Source organism: Hemitrygon akajei, unplaced genomic scaffold (genome assembly GCF_048418815.1).
Source record: "Hemitrygon akajei unplaced genomic scaffold, sHemAka1.3 Scf000069, whole genome shotgun sequence".
Lineage (NCBI taxonomy): Eukaryota > Metazoa > Chordata > Chondrichthyes > Myliobatiformes > Dasyatidae > Hemitrygon > Hemitrygon akajei.
The window spans coordinates 2467462-2488210 of record NW_027331955.1 but is presented as its reverse complement, the minus strand read 5'-3'; the positions used below and the strand labels follow the sequence as shown (position 1 = coordinate 2488210).

At 43.2% G+C, this 20749-nt stretch overlaps 1 protein-coding gene and 1 pseudogene across 1 annotated transcript in view; both read right to left on the bottom strand.

The window, feature by feature from the left end:
* The window catches only part of LOC140722088 (uncharacterized), a 39232-nt gene extending 25129 nt beyond the window's left edge, over positions 1-14103 (bottom strand). Inside the window, exons 1-2 of the mRNA XM_073036881.1 lie at positions 13965-14103; positions 12392-12542 (exon numbers count right to left, since the gene is read on the bottom strand). The gene's annotated coding sequence lies outside the window, so the exon portion shown is untranslated. The remainder of the gene's footprint in view (positions 1-12391; positions 12543-13964) is intronic.
* The window catches only part of LOC140722087 (uncharacterized), a 57172-nt pseudogene that overhangs the window by 6938 nt on the left and 29485 nt on the right, over positions 1-20749 (bottom strand).

Below are 20749 nucleotides of genomic sequence, written 5' to 3'. Positions count from 1 at the left end.
CTGTCCCGGGATTGCTGGTCACAGTGACCAGATTTCACAGGAATCGTCCCAAAGTCCGTGTTTAAGATAAAATCACGGAGAATCGCTCTTACCTGCAGCCGACATTTTCAAGGCCTTCTGTGTACTGCGCGCATGCGTGAAACTCAGGGACGTCCTCAGCCTGACGCCTGCGCATTTCATCGGCACTTCAGGACCAGCAAAATTCTTAACGCATGGCCCTATGGGTAATCACGGTGCCATTAAACATTTCTGCAAGCACCGGTTCAATGTCCATACCTCATTTTTTTTAGTGTGTATAGAAAAATCTGCAGCTGTTTTAACGCAGAAAGTGGCTCCTATAAGCAATCTACTCAATATCAACGTGTATCTAATGCCAAAGTAAAATGCAGATATAAAACACAGGAGATTCTGCAGTTGCTGGAAATACAGAGACGCACACACACAAAATGCTGGAGGAACTCTGGAATTCAGAGAGCAACTAAGCAGCGGAGTACACAGGCTAGGCATGCGGAAGGGGCTCTGCCTAAACATTGTCTTTTTATTCCTCTCCACAATTGCTGTCTGAAATTAACCACCTTTTTTTCGGTCAACCAGTTTCCAAATGTTTCTGACCTTTCTTTTGTAGCCACATTCTGCTGGTCTGATTGCTCCTCCTCCTCGTAAACTCTAGACGCCATCTCTCTTTGCAGCCCCAAAGCCCTGACTCAATCTGGCAACTCTTTGGTTTCTGACTCTGCACCATCGAAGATTTACTCGCTAGTCTGCTGTCAGACTTTAGAGGTGCATTGTGTTATGAGACCGCAGGTTCGTTTACTGTGAGTGTCACTTTAAGTGCCTGAGTGAGGCGGGACTGTGACATCAGCCTCACAAGGAGAGAGAGAGAGAAAGTCAAAACCACAGTGAGCTCATCGTCTTATTCACCCTGGAAAAAATCATGCAGGTGTATAAGATGATGAGAGGCATTGGTCGTGTGGATAGCCAGAGGCTTATTCCCCAGGGCTGAAATGGCTAACATGAGGGGGATCAGTTTAAGCTTCTTGGAAGTAGGGACAGAGGAGATGTCAGAGCTAAGTTTTTTAAGCAAAGAGTGGTGTGTGTGTGGAATGCACCACCAGCAACAGTGGTGGAGGCGGATACAATAGGGTCTTTTAAGAGACTCTCAGATAGGTACATGGAGCTTAGGAAAATGGGTGGCTATGTGGCAGGGTAATTCTAAGCAGCTTCTAGAGTAAGATACATGGTCGGCACAGCAATGTGGGACAAAGCATCTGTAATGTGCTGTGCATTTATATGTTTCCATGAAATTCACGGGAAATCTCCTATCCCACGGAGTGGTCACTAGTTGACAGATAGACCTCAATATGTGCGGTTGGGAGACTGTAGGTCTGACACGGTGGTCAGCAGCACAAGAGCGCCGCAGGGAACCGTACTCTCTCAGGTCCTGTTCACCCTGTACACATCAGACTTCCAATATAACTCGGAGTCCTGCCATGTGCAGAAGTTCGCTGATGACACGGCCATAGTGGGGTGTGTAAGGAATGGACAGGAGGAGGAGTATAGGAAACTGATACAGGACTTTGTGATATGGTGCAACTCAAACTACCTGCGTCTCAATATCACCAAGACCAAGGAGATGGTGGTGGACTTTAGGAGACCTAGGCCTCATATGGAGCCAGTGATCATTAATGGAGAATGTGTGGAGCAGGTTAAGACCTACAAGTATCTGGGAGTACAGTTAGACGAGAAGCTAGACTGGACTGCCAACACAGATGCCTTGTGCAGGAAGGCACAGAGTCGACTGTACTTCCTTAGAGGGTTGGCGTCATTCAATGTCTGCAGTGAGATGCTGAAGATGTTCTATAGGTCAGTTGTGGAAAGCGCCCTCTTCTTTGTGGTGGAGTGTTGGGGAGGAAGCATTAAGAAGAGGGACGCCTCACGTCTTAATAAGCTGGTAAGGAAGGCGGGCTCTGTCGTGGGCAAAGTACTGGAGAGTTTAACATCGGTGGCTGAGCGCAGGGCGCTGAGTAGGCTACGGTCAATTATGGAAAACCCTGAACATCCTCTACATAGCACCATCCAGAGACAGAGAAGCAGTTTCAGCGACAGGTTACTATCGATGCAATGCTCCTCAGACAGGATGAAGAGGTCAATACTCCCCAAAGCCATTAGGCTTTACAATTCAACTGTCAGGACTTAAGAACTTTTTAAAGCTATTATTAATGCTTTTTGAGTTAGTGATTTAGATGCATATCATATTCTTACTGAGTTAAGTATTGTATGTAATTAGTTTTTGCTACAACAAGTGTATGGGACATTGGAAAAAATGTTGAATTTCCCCATGGGGATGAATAAAGTATCTATCTATCTATCTAGATCCACAATATTAAACACCAGTCTAGTTTCAGGCTAACATCAGCAGAACAGACTCCTCCAATGCTCAGTGACCAGGGTTCAGTCGTGGGTGCGATGAGCAGCCGCAAGAACTGCAGAATCTGACAGTAACAGTCCCTCATGAACCTGCAGCTGCCTTCAGTCACCGTGATGGCTAAACTTTTAACACGGAGCTGATTTGAACTTCCTCCCTGATGTAGGAGCACTCAGACTGAAGATGTAGGGGAGAAGGAAAAAAAAGAGATAATAAAGTTGTTTAGGGATAAACAGAGAGGAAGAGGTGGAAAGTTTCTTGAATGCATCTATTTTAATGCTAGGAGCATTGTAAGAAAGGTGGATGAGCTTAGAGTATGGATTGATAACTGAAAAATGATGTTGTATCTATTAGTGAAACATGGTTGCAGGAGGGGTGTGAATGGCAACTAAATATTCCTGGATTTCGTTGCTTCTGGTGTGATAGAGTCAGAAGGGCAAGAGGGGGAGGTATTGCAATGCTTGTCCGAGAAAATATTACAGCAGTGCTTTGACAGGATAGATTACAGGGCTCATTTCGGGAGCCGATTTGGATGGAATTGAGGAATGGGAAAGGTATAGTAACACCTATAGGGGTGTATTATAAACCACCTAATTGGGAGCGAGAATTGGAGGAGCAAATTTGTAAGGAGATAGCAGATATTTGTAGTAAGCACAAGGTTGTGATTGTGGGAGATTCTAATTTTCCACACATAGAAACATTGAAAATAGGTGCAGGAGTAGGCCATTCGGCCCTTCGAGCCTGCAACGCCATTCAGTATGATCATGGCTGATCATCCAACTCAGAACCTTGTACCTGCTTTCTCTCCATACCCCCAATCCCTTTAGCCACAAGGGCCATATCTAACTCCCTCTTAAATATAGCCAATGAACCGGCCTCAACTGTTTCCTGTGGCAGAGAATTCCACAGATTCTCCACTCTCTGTGTGAAGAAGTTTTTCCTCATCTCGGTCCTAAAAGTCTTCCCCTTTATCCTTAAACTGTGACCCCTCGTTCTGGACTCCCCCAACATCGGAAACAATCTTCCTGCATCTAGCCTGTCCAATCCCTTTAGAATTTTATACGTTTCAATAAGATCCCCCATCAATCTTCTAAATTCTAGTGAGTATAAGCCTAGTCGATCCAGTCTTTCTTCATATGAAATCCTGCCATCCCAGGAATCAATCTGGTGAACCTTCTTTGTACTCCCTCTATGGCAAGAATGTCTTTCCTTAGATTAGGGGACCAAAACTTCACACAATACTCTAGGTGCAGTCTCACCAAGGCCTTGTACAACTGCAGTAGAACCTCCCTGCTCCTGTACTCAAATCCTTTTGCTATGAATGCCAGCATACCATTCACCTTTTTCACCGCCTGCTGTACCTGCATGCCTCTCTTCAATGACTGGTGTACAATGACACCCAGGTCACCTCCCCTTTTCCTAATCGGCCACTGTTCAGATAATAATCTGTTTTCCTGTTCTTGCAACCAAAATGGATAACCTCATATTTATCCACATTAAATTGCATCTGCCATGAATTTGCCCACTCACCTAACCTATCCAAATCACCCTGCATCCTCCTCACAGCTAACACCGCCGCCCAGCTTCGTGTCATCTGCAAACTTGGAGATGCTGCGTTTAATTCCCTCATCTAAATCATTAATATATAATGCAAACTGGGGTCCCAGCACTGAGCCTTGCGGTACCCCGCTAGTCACTCCCTGCCATTCTGAAAAGGTCCCATTTACTCCCACTCTTTACTTCCTGTCTGCCAACCAATTCTCTATCCACATCAATACCATACCCCCAATTCCGTGTGCTATAAGTTTACACACTAATCTCCTGTGTGGGCCCTTGTCAAAAGCCTTTTGAAAATCTAAATATACCACATCTACTGGCTCTCCCCTATCCACTCTACTAGTTACACCTAAAAAAAATTCTATAAGATTCGTCAGACATGAATTTCCTTTCACAAATCCATGCTGACTTTGTTCAATGATTTCACCTCTTTCCAAATGTGCTGTTATCACATCTTTGATAACCGACTCTAGCATTTTCCCCACCACTGACGTCAGACTAACTGGTCTATAATTCCCCGGTTTTTCTCTCCCTCCTTTTTTAAAAACTGGGGTTACATTAGCCACCCTCCAATCCTCAGGAACTAATCCAGAATTTAAGGAGTTTTGAAAAATTATCACTAATGCTTCCACTATTTCTTGGGCTACTCTGGGATGCAGACCATCTGGCCCTGGGGATTTATCTGCCTTTAATCCCTTCAATTTACCTAACACCACTTCCCTACTAACATGTATTACCCTCAGTTCCTCCATCTCACTAGACCCTCGGTCCCTTACTATTTCCGGAGGATTATTTATGTCCTCCTTAGTGAAGACAGAACCAAAGTTGTTATTCAATTGGTCTGCCATGTCTTTGTTCCCTATGATCATTTCACCTGCTTCTGACTGTAAAGGTCCTTACATTTGTCTTGACCAATCTTTTTCTTTTCACAAAGCTGTAATTTATGTTCCCTGCCAGCTTTCTCTCATAACCTTTTTTCCCTTTCCTAATTAAGGTCTCTGAATTTCTCCCAGTCCGCAGGTATGCCGCTTTTTCTGGCTAATTTATGTTTCTTCTTTGGACTTGATACTATCCCTAATTTCCCTTGTCAGCCATGGGTGCACTACCTTCCCTGGTTTATTCTTTTGCCAAACTGGGATGAACAATTGTTGTAGTTCATCCATGTGATCTTTAAATGCTTGCCATTGCATATCCACCGTCAACCCTTTGAGTATCATTTGCCAGACTATCTTAGCTAATTCACGTCTCATACCTTCAAAGTTAACCTTCTTTAAGTTCAGAACTTTTGTTTCTGAATTAACTATGTCACTCTCCATCTTAATGAAGAATTCCACCATATTATGGTCACTCTTACCCAAGGGGTCTCGCACGACAACATTTCCTTCCTCGTTGCTCAATACCTAATGTAGAATGGCCTGCTCTCTAGTTTGTTCCTCAACATTCATATGCAATAAAACAAATTATTATCTGAATGGCCGATTATGAAAAGGGGAGGTGCAATGAGACCTGAGTGTTATTGTACACCAGTCACTGAAAGTGGGCATGCAGGTACAGCAAGCGGTGAAAAAGGCAAATGGTATGTTGGCATTCATAGCAAGAGGATTCAAGTATAGGAACAGGGAGGTTCTACTGCTGTTGTACAAGGCCCTGGTGAGGCCACAGCCGGAGTACTGTGTGCAGTTTTGGTCCCCTAATCTGAGGAAAGACATCCTTGCCATAGAGGGAGTACAAAGAAGGTTCACCAGATTGATTCCTGGGATGGCAGGACTTTCATATGAAGAAAGATTGGATCGACTAAGCTTTTACTCACTGGAATTTAGAAGATTGAGGGGGGATCTTATTGAAATGTATAAAATTCTAAAGGGATTGGACAGGCTAGATGCAGGAAGATTGTTTCCGATGTTGGGGGAATCCAGAATGAGGGGTCACAGTTTAAGGATAAAGGGGAAGACTTTTAGGACCGAGATGAGGAAAAACTTCTTCACACTGAGAGTGGAGAATCTGTGGAATTCTCTGCCACAGGAAACAGTTGAGGCCAGTTCATTGGCTATATTTAAGAGGGAGTTAGATATGGCCCTTGTGGCTAAAGGGATTGGGGGTATGGAGAGAAAGCAGGTACAGGGTTCTGAGTTGGATGATCAGCTATGATCATACTGAATGGCGGTGCAGGCTCGAAGGGCCGAATGGCCTACTCCTGCACCTATTTTCTATGTTTCTATCCACGGTCAACCGTTTAAATATCATTTGCCAGTTTGTCTTAGCTAATTCACGTCTCATATCTTCAAAGTTGCCCTTCTTTAAGTTCAGAACATTTGGTTCTGAATTAACTATGTCACTCTCCATCTTTAAAGCTATTATTAATGCTTTTTGAGTTAGTGATTTAGATGCATATCATATTTTTACTGAGTTAAGTATTGTATGTAATTAGTTTTTGCTACAAGTGTATGGGACATTGGAAAAAAGGTTGAATTTCCCCATGGGGATGAATAAAGTATCTATCTATCTATCTATATTATGGTCACTCTTACACAAGGGGTCTCGCATGACAAGATTGCTAATTAACCCTTCCTCATTGCTCAATACCCAGTCTAGAATGGCCTGCTCTCTAGTTGGTTCCTCGACATGTTGGTTCAGAAAACCATCCCGCACACATTCTAAGAAATCCTCTTCCTCAGCACCCTTACCAATTTGGTTCACCCAATCTATATGTAGATTGAAGTCACCCATTATAACTGCTGTTCCTTTTTTGCACGCATTTCTAATTTCCTGTTTAATGCCATCCCCAACCTCACTACTACTGTTAGGTGGCCTGTACACAAATCCCACCAGCGTTTTATGCCCCTTAGTGTTACGCAGCTCTACCCGTATCGATTCCACATCCTCCAGGCTAATGTCCTTCCTTTCTATTGCGTTAATCTCTTCTCTAACCAGCAACACAATCCCACCTCCTTTTCTTTCCTGTCTATCCCTCCTGAATATTGAATATCCCTGGATGTTGAGCTCCTATCCTTGGTCACCCTGGAGCCATGTCTCTGTGATTCCAACTATATCATATTCATTAATAACTATCTGCACATTCAATTCATCCACCTTATTACGAATGCTCCTTGCATTGACACACAAAGCCTTCAGGCTTGTTTTTACAACACTTATACAATTATGTTGAAAAGTGTCCCTTTTTGATTTTTGTCCCTGGATTTGACTGCCTGTCACTTTTACTTTTCACCTTACAACTTTTTGCTTCTACTCTCATTTTACACCCCTCTGTCTCTCTGCACTTGTTCCTATACCCCCGCCACATTAGTTTAAATCCTCCTGAACAGCAGTAGCAAATGCTCCCCCTAGGACTAGCAGAAGGGACAGCCCTCAGTGAATCCTGTGTATGCAGACTGGAAGCCTCAAGAAATGATAATGATCATGAATCATGCCCCAGATAGAAAAGAAAAACCAGCACAGTTTGCTCAGTGTGTCCACAGTACTACACAAATGTTTAATGCGACTCTGCAAGATTTATTCGGTCTCTCCTGCATGATTCTCTCAGCTGATGAGGGGTGGAAATGGAAGGCAGAATTGAGATACCAAACCTATCAGGAGTTACAGGCGAGAAACCATAATGAGAATGAACAGACAGACCAGATCATTCAAGCTTTGTAAAGGGCTCTCCAGCAACCTGTAAACATCACTAAAGTACCTGAATGCAAACCTAAACCTGGGGAATGGGGACCAGACTATTGAGAGCGATTTGTGTCCTGCTACGGCACCTTCGCAGGAGACCAAGACTTTAATGATGGGAATCTGTCCCCCCAGTTCAATGCCCTACTGTTCCAATGCTTACCAACTAAGTTAGCCAATATGATTAAAACAAATAATATGGATTGGCCTGACAATGACCAAAATCGAATGCGACGAGCTTTGACATATCATTAGGACCCAACTATCGAATCCCCATCAACCCCGAAGGGAACTAATATTAAAGGTGAATATGCTCAGCGGGAAGAAGGACGCGAGCGGGCTATATCTGAGAAACAGAAATGGGAACAAAAACCGACCAAGGGACAGGTGGGGACAACAACCCATTTAGAAACTGACAAGAAGATGCTTCCAACCATGAGTGTCAACCCTCAGGAAGAGCCCAGTGTAATATTGCAAGTTGCTGGAAATCCAATTCCATTTATGACTGATATGAGGCAACCACAACGACTCTCGATCAGGAAATAGTATCGGAAAAGGGATTCCAGCTATCAGACGCTACAATCACTCTGTCAGGGTTCAAAGGCACGGAATATACGTATTCACGTACCCAGCCACTGCAGGTGGAATTCCAGGGGAACCAGTGTGAGGTTTCATTTACAGTCACCACCAGACGGGGGTGTAATCTCGTAGGGAGAGACTTCCTCTGTCCGTTGGAAGTCGAGATTCTATGCACGGACAAGGATATCACGCTGGAACTGCGAACAACTGATAGCTTCCTCAGTTTCTGACCACCCAGGGGTGGGCACTTTATCTGGACTCCAGTACATTTGAACACCTTCTGCCAGCGGCCGACTCTCATGTGACTCTGTGTTATGACCCTACGTGGTGCTCAACTGAGGAAAGCTAATATTATGCACCCCTCGAGGGACAGAAATTCCCAGTCACGGTGATTGGAGAGGTTAAAGTAAGAGACGGCATTGCATTTCTTGCTGAAGTTCCAGATTTCTTTTGGCGACAGACAGGATTGGTGGTTCCCCATACCACCTTCAGGGTTTGCCCTGGGTTCAAGCCAAAGAGCCTAGGGCTCCTTGCCTACACTCTGATGAAACAGGCCTCCAGCACCGAGGGAGACTGGCAAGACTTTGCCGTGGGCCAACTCCGATACTGGAAGGAGTTTGAGGTGAAAACAGGACATCTGGTAAGACATTCTTTTAACAGTGACCGAACCCAAGACGTTATACCCCATCTCTGGGCAATTTCAGTCCATGAAGTCAGCCCTCCTGTCCGGATCACAGTGAAAGAAGGACAGACTCTCCCATCCATTCTGCAATACCCTCTCTAGACTGTCCGGATCACTGTGAAAGAAGGACAGACTCTCCCATCCATTCTGCAATACCCCCTCTAGCCTGTCCAGATCACTGTGAAAGAAGGACAGACTCTCGCATCCATTCCGCAATACCCCCTCTAGCCTGTCCGGATCACTGTGAAAGAAGGACAGACTCTCGCATCCATTCCGCAATACCCCCTCTAGCCTGTCCGGATCACTGTGAAAGAAGGACAGACTCTCCCATCCATTCTGCAATACTCCCTCTAGCCCGTCCGGATCACAGTGAAAGAAGGACAGACTCTCCCATCCATTCTGCAATACCCCCTCTAGCCCTTCCGGATCACAGTGAAAGAAGGACAGACTCTCCCATCCATTTAGCAATACCCCCTCTAGCCCGAGGCAACGTTTTATGAGGATGGAAACTCTTTTGTGGATCCATCAGGAAAACAATATTCTGACTATGCGATAGTGATGGACAGTGAAGTAATTGAGCAAGCCTCTTTTGAAGCAGCTGTCTCCACCCAGAAGGCTGAGCTGTTTGCTCTGACTCGTGCCTGTATCCCAGCAACAGACTAAAGTGCAAACGTTTACACAGACTCCCGTTATGCATTTGGAATTGTACATGACTAGGGGGCTCTCTGGGAACATGGGGATTCCTGACTTCCTCTGGCCACCCCATTAGTAATGCCACCTTTGTAAACAACTTACTCACCGCTCTACAGCTACCTCGAGTTTTGTTCTTCTCAGGGGGACGCCTCTGAGGAGGAGTGAAAACTGTGGTCCCAGATGGGGTGCCAGAAAGACCCCGACCTGGGTTTTTGGATCACCCCAGCGGGACAGGTTTGTGTTCCTACACAGTTTTTACCAATACTGGTCGATTATATACATAATTGTACACTCCTGGGAAAGGAGGGAATGGTTGGTATCCTGTACCCTGCACACCGGGTACGACTCCCTTGACAGGTGGATCTTTTTCGTGTCTACAAGTTGATTTTATTGAATTGCCTAGAGTCCATTGCTATAGATACTGCTTAGTTATTATAGATGTGTTTAGTAGATGGATTGAAGCTATTCCAACTACCATTAATACTGCTGTGACTGTTGTGAAGGTATTATTAAGGGAAATAATTCCCAGGTATGGCCTGCCAGAGATGCTGAGTTCAACAATGGCCCACATTTATGGTGAAAGTAAATGAAGGAGTATGTAACAAACTAGCTATCAAGCAACAATTCCAGTTTGTACACCACCCACGGGCCGCTGGCAGAGTGGAAAGAGCCAATGGCACTCTGAAGAGTAAACTGGCCAGACTAACAGTGGAGACTGGACCCACTTGGTTGAAGGTCCGACCATTAGCCCGATTCCACATAAGGGTTACCCCACAGGGGAAAACAGGGTTGTCACCAGCTGAAATCATTTCTGGACGGCCCATGAGGACACCCTAGGGACAAAGTCTCAGGATTAAAGGCAAAGTGAATAAGAATAAGGAACCTTGGTTCTCGATGGATATTGGAACTCTGATAAAGAAGAGAGAGATGTATGACATGTATAAGAAACAGGGAGCAAATAAGGTACTTGAGGAGTATAAAAAGTGCAAAAAAATACCTAAGGAAGAAATCAGGAGGGCTGAAAGAAGACATGAGGTAGTGTTGCCAGTCAAGGTGAAGGATAGTAAGAGCTTCCACAGGTATATTAATAGCAAAAGGATAGTTAAGGGATAAAATTGGTCATCTTGAAGATCAGAGTGGTCGGCTATGTATGGAACCAAAAGAAATTGGGGAGATGTTAAATGATTTTTTTGTGTCTGAATTTACTAAGGAAACTGGCATGGAGTCAATGGAAATGAAGCAAACAAGTATTGAGGTCATGGAACCTATACAGATAGAAGAGGAGGAGGTGCTTGCTACCTTGAGGCAAGTAGATAAATCTCCAGGACCTGACAGGGTATTCCCTCGGACCTTGAAGGAGACTAGTGTTGAAATTGCAGGGGCCCTGGCAGATATATTTAAAAGTAGTTATCTATGGGTGAGGTGCCAGAGGATTGGCGGATAGCTCATGTTGTTCCATTGTTTAAAGAAGGCTCAAAAAGTAATCCAGGAAATTATAGGCTGGTAAGTTTGATGTTGGTCATGGGTAAATTATTGGAAGGAGTACTAAGAGATAGGATTGACAATTGTTTAGACAGACAGGGACTTATTAGGGAGAGTCAACACGGCTTTGTGCATGGTAGGTTATGTTTAACAAATATATTAGAGATTTTCGAGGAGGTTACAAGGAAAGTGGATGAAGGCAAGGCAGTGGATGTAGTGGACTTCAGTAAGGCCTTTGACAAGGTCCCGCATGGGAGGTTAGTTAGGAAGATTCAGTCACTAGGTATACATGGTGAGGTAGTAAATTTGATTGTGAATTGAGAATGGGAGAAGTCAGAGAGTGGTAGTGGAGGATTGCTACTCTGAGTGGAGGCCTGTGACTAGTGGTGTGCCACAGGGATCAGTGCTGGGTCCATGGTTATTTGTCATCTATATCAATGATCTGGATGATAATTTGGTAAATTGGATCAGCAGATTTGCTGATGATACAAAGATTGGAGGTGTAGTGGACAGTGAGGAAGGTTTTCAAAGCTTGCAGAGGGATCTGGACCAGCTAGAAAAATGGCAGATGTAGTTTAATATAGACATGTGTGAGGTATTGCACTTTGGAAGGAAAAACCAAGGTAGAACATACAAGGTAAATGGCAGGGCGCTGAGGTGTGCACTAGGACAGAGGGATCTAAGAATACTGATACAAAATTCCCTAAAAGTGGCATCACAGGTAGATAGGGTAGTAAAGAGAGATTTTGGTTCATTGGCCTTTATAAATCAAAGTATTGATTATAAGAGTTGGAATGTTATGGTGAGGTTGTATAAGGTATTAGTGAGGCCAAATTTGGAGTATTGTGTGCAGTTTTGGTCACTGAATTACAGGAAGGATAATACTAAGGTTGAAAGAGTGCAAGAGAAGGTTTACAAGGATGTTGCCAGGACTTGAGAAACTGAGTTACAGAGAAAGGTTGAATAGTTTAGGACTTTATTCCCTGGAGCGTAGGAGAATGAGGGGTGATTTGATAGAGATGTATAAAATTATGATGGGTATAGATAGAGTGAATGCAAGCAGGCTTTTTCCACTGAGGCTAGGGGAGAAAAAAAAACCAGAGGACATGGGTTAAGGGTGAAGGGTGAAAAGTTTAAAGGGAAAATTGGGGGGGGGGGGGGTTCTTCATAACTGAGTCTGACTGGTACTGGCATAACTGGTTCTTCTGGGCACATTCAGTCTCACTCCCAACTATTTCCTACCTTCCTTTGTACAGGTACGTAATGTCTAAAGGACCAGTGTTTGAGTAAATGAGACTCACCAAACTTTCTCCTGACTGAATCACTGGAATCTCCAAGTCAGATGGGTTCTCTCCAGTTGATGCTCTCAATCCTCGGGCTGGTTCACTTGTTGCTGTTCCCTCGTCTTCAGTCGTGGTTTTTCTTCCAATAAATCTCTCTCTGCAGGTCTAACTTAAACATGAAAGATAATGAAGCACGTTAACAATGAAAAGGAGGACCAAACGTATCTGCTGAATGTTACTAGGAACAAAACTCACTGAAATTTAAACGTTGGCAAATATAATGATGTCAGTGAACAATCTTTAATTGTCCCTCACACATCACAAAACAATATGGGATAAGAAGGAGCCATCATTCAGTCATGGTAAGACACAAGACACAGGAACAGAATTAGGTGATTCAATCCATCTGGTCTGCTCCACCACTCAGCCATTCAATCATGGCCAATTTTTATTCCAACACCATATTCCTGCCTTCCTCCTGTAACCCTGAAACTACTCAGCAATCATCAGTATATTAATCTTCACAAATATACCCAAATGGCAGCCTCAAACAAATTCTGCGGCAACAAATTCCACAGATCAGACATCTTGTGGCCAAAAATTTTTTCTCATCTCAGTTTTAAAGGAAAGCATCTTTATTCTGAGACGGTGCTCTCAGATCACAGACTCTCTGTCTAATGGAAACATCCTCTCCATGTCCACTGTATCCAGGCTTTTCAGCATTCGGTAGGTTTACTTAACCATACATCCCTCCACCACCCCCACCGCCCCTCTGACCTCCATTGAGCACAGGTCCAGAACCATCAAATGCTCCTCATATATAAATCCGATCATTCCTGAGATTATTCATGTGAACCTCATTAGCAACGACTGCACTGTACACATTTCCAGGAATAACAGACAAATCGGTTCCAGGATAATTTACAGGGAAAAGTTGTGCTTCCTTTACTGTTATACTATCACTCCATTTCCAGGTGAAAACAGGACCATTTCAGGAAATTTGTATTACAGATCCTAGGATACAGATCTTGTCTTGTCTATACTGGACCGACCGCCCTCGCTGGGCTATGAACGTGCAGGAGTAATGTATGGCTCAGCTCTACTGCGGGGAGCTGAGGCTCGAACCATTCTCCCCCTAGACTTCCCAGTCCCTCGGTAAAGCAGGCAGTGAAACCAAAGATCCCCACAACCTGGGACGTTCTCCTTTCTCACCCACCCCAGTCCGGGAGAAGACACAACAGCCATAAAGCTCCAGGCCAAATGCGAGAAGCCTCAGTAAACGAGGCGAGTTCGGGGAAGTTAATGGTACTCAGCGGCCAAAAGCACACCACGTGATCTGGCGTCACAAAGCGGAGGGCGGGGCAAATCTGCGGCACACAGCCTCACGTGACCTGACGGCGGGACTTCCATTTCAATTCTGTGGAAACAGACAGCCTGGGCTCCTGGTTTGGATCGTTCAATGCAGATTAAGTGAAGTCGACACATTTCTGACGAGCCCAGATAGTTGGGAAACAAATGAATTCCTGGCCCACAGTTCGGGGCTCACGGTCAACATCGGATCTCCCCGCTCGGGATCGGTCTCAATACTCACCGATGGGAAAGTGATATCTTCGGCCCGCAGACAGAGATACCGACGGAAGAGACGAAAGTCTTTCACGAACACACAGCCGACCCACTTCAGCTGTGAGCAGAGAGGAAAACACCGTCCACCCGGAGACTGTGAACATGCGCGAAGAGATTATTACATCATCGGGAGGCGGGGCCTCGGAAACAGACGCCAGATGCTGCCCATCTGCGGTTAAATGGGAGGGGCAAACGGGATCACGTGTCAGGATTGGCGACCCCCCCCCCCCCCCCCCCCCAGGCAGAGACTCCAGCTGCTCATTAGATAGATAGATAGATAGATACTTTATTCATCCCCATGGGGAAATTCAACCTTTTTTCCAATGTCCCATACACTTGTTGTAGCAAAAACTAATTACATACAATACTTAACTCAGTAAGAACTAACTCAAAAAGCATTAATAATAGCTTTAAAAAGTTCTTAAGTCCTGGCAGTTGAATTGTAAAGCCTAATGGCATTGGGGAGTATTGACCTCTTCATCCTGTCTGAGGAGCATTGCATCGATAGTAACCTGTCGCTGAAACTGCTTCTCTGTCTCTGGATGGTGCTATGTAGAGGATGTTCAGGGTTTTCCATAATTGACCGTAGCCTACTCAGCACCCTTCGCTCAGCCACCGATGTTAAACTCTCCAGTTCTTTGCCCACGACAGAGCCCGCCTTCCTTACCAGCTTATTAAGACGTGAGGCGTCCCTCTTCTTAATGCTTCCTCCCCAACACGCCACCACAAAGAAGAGGGCGCTCTCCACAACTTCAGCATCTCACTGCAGACATTGAATGACGCCAACCTTCTAAGGAAGTACAGTCGACTCTGTGCCTTCCTGCACAAGGCATCTGTGTTGGCAGTCCAGTCTAGCTTCTCGTCTAACTGTACTCCCAGATACTTGTAGGTCTTAACCTGCTCCACACATTCTCCATTAATGATCACTGGCTCCATATGAGGCCTAGATCTCCTAAAGTCCACCACCATCTCCTTGGTCTTGGTGATATTGAGACGCAGGTAGTTTGAGTTGCACCATATCACAAAGTCCTGTATCAGTTTCCTATACTCCTCCTCCTGTCCATTCCTTACACACCCCACTATGGCCGTGTCATCAGCGAACTTCTGCACATGGCAGGACTCCGAATTATATTGGAAGTCTGATGTGTACAGGGTGAACAGGACCGGAGAGAGTACGGTTCCCTGCGGCGCTCCTGTGCTGCTGACCACCGTGTCAGACCTACAGTCTCCCAACCGCACATACTGAGGTCTATCTGTCAAGTAGTCCACTATCCAATCCACCATGTGAGAGTCTACTCCCATCTCCGTTAGTTTGTACCTTAAGATCTTGGGCTGGATGGTGTTAAAGGCACTAGAGAAGTTAAGGAATGTGATCTTCACATTAGTCTGTGGAAAGAAGCAAACTTGCCGCTCACATCTCCTCTCACCTTAAATGTATTAGAAATTTCAACCCCCGGGAAAAATATATCGTCTGTCCACTCTATCTGTTGCGCTTGTAATCTTATAAACGTCCATCCAGTCTCACCCCAGCCTGCGCCGCTCTGGAGAAAACAACAAAGTTTGTCCAGCCTCTCGTTATAGCTCAAAGTGACCTGTCACAGGAATACCGTCTTCCAGGGGTTACCACACAACATACCCAGGCAAGGGTTAACACAAGATATTCCAAAACCCACTCTTATGGATTATACGATGTGACAGCCACACACATTCGTTGTGGATCCGTGTACCGATGATCAACCCACTCTTGTGGGCATAGGAGAGTTCCAAGCCTCAGCTGTGACTAACTGAAGCGATCAGCTTTTCCAGTCTCTCTCTCTCTCTCTCTCTCTCTCTCTCTCTCTCTCTCTCCTCTCTCTCTCTCTCTCTCTCTCTCTCTCTCTCTCTCTCTCTTTAGACTGGCTGACTGCCTGTCTGCAGATCGCTCTCTCTCAATTATGGTTCAGTCCACAGTCAGCGAAGTCAGCCTGTGACTGACGTCATTGCCCCGCCTCCTTGGAATCTGAGATCCCTCTGATCATCGACACTGTTCAGGGTTTTGCATTTAACAGTGTACTGTCTCATACATTCCACCTACCGAGCTGCTAAGATGATCATCACTAATCAAATCTCACTGAGATTTCTCAGGTCCTGTTGAATTTATTGCCAAGTGCACAAGTACGGGAAGGTACAGGTACAGAGAAACACTGACTTGTGGCAGCATCACAGGCAAGTACATTCAGATAACACACGGAACACAAATTATACGATTCTCTGTCAGTAACAATCTGTAAATATGATTTCAGTCATTAACAATATATAAAATACATTGTCTCATGATCAATATTAAAATGTGCATTTTGTGTCAACAACAGACTTGGAAATGTTGAATTTGGTCCCTGTCTCCATTCCTCCTGTAATCCACAACCAGCTCCTGTCTTTTTGTCACAATGAGGGAGATGTTGTTTTCTTGTCGGGGTGATGACTTCTTCTCTGTCGGCTGCCTCGTTATTATTTGAGATTAGGCCAGTCAGTGTAGTATAGACAGCAAATTTAATTAGCAGATTGGAGCTGTGGGTGGCTATGGAAGTCATGGGTGCACAGAGAGTAAAGGAGAGGGCAAGGTGTCACTCCTGTGGGGTATATGTGCTGAGGGTCAGAGAGACAGAGGAGATGGAGCCCACTGTTACCACCTGCCGGCGATCTGACAGGAAGTCCAGGATCCAGCTACACAAAGCAGGGTGAAGGCCGAGGTCTCTGAGCTCCTTGTCGATACTTCACGCCTTTGTATGGCTACTGCTCTGCCCATGACTGCAAGGAACTGCAGAGAACTTTGGAGAGCAGAGAACATCAGAGAAACAAACCGCCACTCCATGGACTCTTCCTACACTTCCCCTCCCTCGGAAAAGCAGGCTATGTACTCAAAGATCCTCACAACCTGGACATTCTTGCTGCAAACCCGCTCCCCCATCGGGGAAGAGATACAAAAGCCTTAAAGCGCGAACCACCCGGCTCAAGGACGGCTCCCTGTCTGTGTTTATAAACCAAATGAATGATAAAATGGACTCGGCCTCACAATGTAACTCGACGTGACCCTGCACCATATGTCTATCTGCAATGCACTTTCTCTGCAGCCATAATGCTTTGTTACAGTTACTGTTTAGTCGTTTTCATTTTTTTAAATTTTTAGAATCTTTTTTATTGGTACAGAATCTTGTACAGCTATAAAATGATACAAAACTTCAATAGATTAATATGTATGCAATTAATAAAGCTGATAAAAACTGATCGTAAAATATAAAATTGGAAATTATTTACATATATATAAAAGTATTTGGAAAAAAAGGAACCCCATCTAACTAGGGGGAAAAATCCAATAACTACACACATTTGACCATCATCTAAATATGAAAATAAGAAACATCAACCGCCATTTCGTATTTATAAAAAAAATAAATTTGGAAGGAAACCATACAGAGTAATTCAAATTAAATGATAATATTTGGCAAATGAACCCCATCTTCTTTCAAATTCGAATCGAGGATCAAAAGTTCTACTTCTATGTTTTTCCAAACTAAGACATAACATTCCCTGAGAAAACCATTCAATTAATGTAGGGGAAGAAATATCTTTGTATTTTAATAAAATAGCCCTTCTTGTCAGTAGTGTAACAAATGCAATTACATGTTCATCTGAAGGTGAAATACCCTGAATATGATATGGAACTATTCCAAATAGAACAGTCAATCTATTAGGTTGTAAATTAATTATCAGAGCTTTAGAAATTGTCGAAAATAAAGATTTCCAAAACGATTTTAATGAAGAACATGACAAGAACATATGTGACAAAGAACTAATTGAGTTTTACATCTATCACAGCATTTGTCTATACTAGGAAATATTTTAGATAGTCTCTCCTTTGTTAAATAATAACGGTGAACAATTTTAAATTGAATTAAACGATGGTGGGCACATACAGAAGAAGAATTTACGTTTTTCAAAACTCGAAGCCAATCTTCATTAACAAAGGCCATATTAAGTTCTCTCTCCCAATCTTATTTAGTCTTTAGTGATAGGTTCTCCTTTTGTAACAAAAATAAATTATAAATTCTGCTAATGCAACCTTTCACTAAGGGATTCGATTTCAAAATGTTATCCAACAAATCAGATTCTTGTAAATATGGAAACTTAGGTAAATATTGCTGTTAAAAATGTCCAATCTGAACATATTGCTGAAAATGTGTATGAGCGAGAGAAAATTTGTTAAATAACTCTTCAAAGGTCATCAATCGACAATCACAAAATAAATCTGTAAAAGAATGGATCCCGTTATTTTTCCATAGGAGAAAAATTGGGTCAGATGTTGAAGGTTTAAATGAAAAGTTTCGATATAAAAAACTGGACAACTTAAATTGTTTAAAATTTTTTAAAAAACGAAACTGAACCCAAATCCGTAGGGATTGTTTAATAACCGGGTAAAGATTTAAATTTGGAATTTTAGAGAGCTGTAAAGGTAATGGAGCTCCTAAAATTGAAGTTAAATAAAATTGTTTAACAGCTTTTAATTCCAAATCAACTCATAATGATTTTTGGTTCCTATCAAGCCAATATAACCAAAAACATAATTGTCTAATTTTCACAGCCCAATAATACAGTCTTAAATTAGGAAGTGCAAGTCCAGCATCTTTTTTAGATTTGTGTTATTGATACTTATTAATTCTTGGTCTCTTATTGGTCCAAATAAAGGAAGAAATAAGAGAGTCAATTTGATCGAATTTTTTTAGTTAAAAAGATAGGTATATTTTCGAAAATATATAAAAATCTAGGTAAAATCATCATTTTTACAGCATGAATACGACCTATTAAAGAAAAAGTAAGTGGATTCCATCTAGAAAATAGCTGCTTCATGGAGTCCATTAAAGGAACTATATTCGCTTTATAGAGATCATTATGTTTTTTAGTAATTATAATACCTAAATATCTAAATGTATTAACAATTCTAAAAAGAATATCATCATATATACTAACATGGGCATTTAATGGAAACAATTCGCTTTTATTCAAGTTAAGTTTATATCCTGAAAATGTACCAAAATCTTTAAGTGTTTCCAAAAGATTAGGAATTGATTCCTCAAGTTTTGAAATAAAAACCAAAAGATCATCTCCATAAAGAGAAATCTTATGTATGGTTCCATTCATAGAGATACCGAAAATATTTTCAGCTTCACGTAGTGTTATAGATAAAGGCTCCAATACAAGTTTCAAAAATTAAAGGGCTTAATGGACATTCCCGTCTAGTGCCACGAGGAAGTGAGAAAAAAAGAAGACCTGCAGTTATTAGTAATGACAAGCTCAAGGGCGGCTTTCTGTCTACAGTTACAAGCCAAATGAATGATAAAATGGTCTCGGCCTCACAATGTAACTCGACGTGACCCTGCACCATATGTCTATCTGCACTGCACTTTCTCTGCAGCCATAATGCTTTGTTACAGTGAGTGTTTTGTCGTATATCAGCTCAATGTACTGTTGTAATGTATCAATCTGTGTGGATGGTACGTCAGGCAAGATTTTCACTGTAGCTCAGTACGTGATGATAATAAACAAATTTCCCATTTTAATTGTGTGGAAATTTTAGACAGACTGATTTTCTGCTCTGGAACCACAGAAGGAAACTGAACTGTTGTCATTTCTGAACTGAACTGTTGTCCAGCCTTTCGTTATAGCTCATGCCCTCTAATCCAGGCAGTATCCTGGGAAACCTCTTCTGCGCCCTGTCCAAAGCCCCGACATCCTTCCGAGAATGGGGGCGACCAGAACTGCATGAAACACTCCAGATGTGGTCTAACTAGTTTTATAAAACTGTTGTTACGAACTGTGACGTTTTAGAAACGAACCAACAACAATAGAATTCACACTGGAGTCTGGTTTTGATGTTAAAACCACTTTCTTTATGAGTATCTACTTGTCATATAGTAACTTAACGAAGTAAAGGAAAGTTTACACTGTTAGACGAGTTAGCTATGGGACATTGGGAAAAAAAATGTTGAATTTCCCCATGGGGATGAATAAAGTATCTATCTATCTATCTATCTATCTATCTATCTATCTATCTATCTATCTATCTATCTATCTAAGTGCCTATATGTGTAAATATAACTCCCAGACTATCCACCCTGAGGGAATAAATCTCAGAGTCTTGAGGTGGTAAAGTAGGATAGTTCAGTAATCCACGGAATAAATGACGGGAAAGAGATATTTGTAATCCAGGGTGAAACGTAGAGAAACGGCCGTTACTTCAAAATACCGTCGTCGAAGTTCTTATCCGTTGAATCCGTCCACATACGAGTTATCAGCGAAAATGACCTGTCACAGGAATACCGTCTTCCAGGGGTTACCACACAACATACCCAGGCAAGGGTTAACACAAGATATTCCAAAACCCACTCTTATGGATTATACGATGTGACAGCCACACACATTCGTTGTGGATCCGTGTACCGATGATCAACCCACTCTTGTGGGCATAGGAGAGTTCCAAGCCTCAGCTGTGACTAACTGAAGCGATCAGCTTTTCCAGTCTCTCTCTCTCTCTCTCTCTCTCTCTCTCTCCTCTCTCTCATCCCTCTCTCTCTCTCTCTCTCTCTCTCTCTCTCCTCTCTCTTTAGACTGGCTGACTGCCTGTCTGCAGATCGCTCTCTCTCAATTATGGTTCAGTCCACAGTCAGCGAAGTCAGCCTGTGACTGACGTCATTGCCCCGCCTCCTTGGAATCTGAGAT